The following is a 1,964-nucleotide window of genomic DNA, read 5'->3' as shown; positions in this document are numbered from 1 at the left end:
GCATAGCAATGAAAGGGTATGTGAAGAATCCCATCCATTCTCTGGTAGCAGAAACACAGACACTCAGTTCTCTTATAAAACAATAGTTTTGTTCTTGAAGAACCTTGTGTTGTGTAAAGATTTTAAAATTTAAAGACCCTCACTGATTTAGTGAGAATTAATGGGTTCAAATATACATTTGCTACAAATTCCTATCCTGTCTTATTTTGATGTTCAGCCTTGGCAGAAAGGTTTACACCCTTGTCAATTTTTGTTGTTTTACTGTATTAAAAACTTGAAAGTTGCAAACCCCCAAAGAAAACCTAGTGCAGTAAGGCTGAGGCAGTCTGGGAATTGTAGCAGCACCGCACCTTGACATAAACCATGTGTATGTGCACTGACAATTTTACTGACACAAAATCTCATGGTAAAAACTCTGAAACTCTCTGGAAGCATTTCTGAGTTTATTTTAACCACAGCCAGGATTCAACAAAGCAATGAAAATGGATGAGATGGAATGAGGAGAGTGATCTCCACTGTTCCCTCTGACAAATAATTGGTATCCAGCACTATGCTCTAATGAACAGGGGAGGCCATAAGTGACAAAAGACTGAAATAATGAACTCAGTAACAGTAGTGGGTGATACACCTTTAAAGCAACAGGTCATACAAAAACCAATTAGCTGATGCTGGCTCCAGAGGAGGTGATGCATAATATTAAAATGATGAGTGACAAAATAGATCAGCTCAACTCTTCTCCCCAAAATGGAAACAGTTCTTGAAGAAGATAGTTGGTAAAGTACTCTGAGTTAGACAAACTTCAAGCTTATTACAGAGTGTTTTCCCCAATCATATTATTTTCTTCCAATACATGTCTATATGGGAGGTGCATAAGACAGTCTGCTTCACTTCACTTGTAAGGTTGTCTATTTATGTTTCCTAATATTTGTGTGGAAGAGCAAAACTTGTCCTTAGTGAGAACCATAACGGTAAGCATACTTATATATTTTTATTATATGGTTTGCACTGATGACAATTTAGAATTCACTACACCAAAATGCATAGGGAAAACACATTACAGCAGAACTAAGGAAGTGTTCTGCTATAATGGTGTTTTCTTTAAGTGTTTTGACTAGAACACTATTGAGAAACTGGGGACCAGACATGCACCTGTTTGGCTATAGCACAATATGGCATCAGGCATAAAGATTGTGCATACCATGTAGCACAAAAAATACAGCACACAGCATCAGGAACCAGTGAGCACTACAACATGAGTTCACGTTAATGTGGAACTGCAACCTCTGATTTAGAGAGGAACTGCATTTATATATAACTCATGCCTTTGAAGATGGCAGTGCTGATGTTGAGGCTGATGTTTCCTGTGTGGAAGTGAGGCAGAAAAAATGACCGATGGGTAAGCAACACTCCCTTCCACATGGTTTCAATTGATCAATCATATTTACTGAGGGCTGTGTACCCCCTTTCAGGGTTGCACCTGGAGAGTTTCTAGTACTCTACCAGTCTTAGCTATGAGAGGGAGAGTCAGGTAGATGTATACCCATTCCATTCCTAGCTTGGCCAGTGGCTACTGAGTGGAAGGCAATCTGCTACAAGTCAAAACTCACCCATGCTGGGCAGCAGCAATGTGGGAGAGAGTTGAGGGAGGAGACTCAAGTTTACTGCATGGGCGGAGGCAATGGTAAGCCACTTTCATATTTTTACCAAGAAAACTCTATGGACACACTGCCAGAAGGATTGCAGATGGAGAGTGGGACATTCACTGTTGACGACACTTCACTGTTGATGGCACTACCATCCTTCCCGTCTCACAAGCCCGCAACCTTGGTGTCATCCTCGACTCTGCTCTCTCGTTCACCCCTCACATCCAAGCCATCACCAAAACCCGCCAGTCTCACCTCCTCAACATTGCCAAGATCCGCCCTTTCCTCTCCATCCAAACCGCTACCCTGCTCATTCAAGCT

The 1,964-nt window shown here is 41.5% G+C and overlaps 1 non-coding gene across 1 annotated transcript; it reads left to right on the top strand.

The window, feature by feature from the left end:
• The first annotated feature begins 1,459 nt into the window (after window positions 1-1,459).
• LOC119931948 lies at window positions 1,460-1,597 on the top strand. Its single transcript, XR_005452244.1, has one exon. It is a non-coding gene; the product is annotated as a small nucleolar RNA SNORA7 (small nucleolar RNA).
• Window positions 1,598-1,964: the final 367 nt, after the last annotated feature.

This window comes from Tachyglossus aculeatus, chromosome 8, assembly GCF_015852505.1.
Source record: "Tachyglossus aculeatus isolate mTacAcu1 chromosome 8, mTacAcu1.pri, whole genome shotgun sequence".
Taxonomy (NCBI): Eukaryota; Metazoa; Chordata; class Mammalia; order Monotremata; family Tachyglossidae; genus Tachyglossus; species Tachyglossus aculeatus.
The sequence above is the reverse complement of the archived record's forward strand: the minus strand, read 5'-3'. Positions and strand labels throughout refer to the sequence as shown.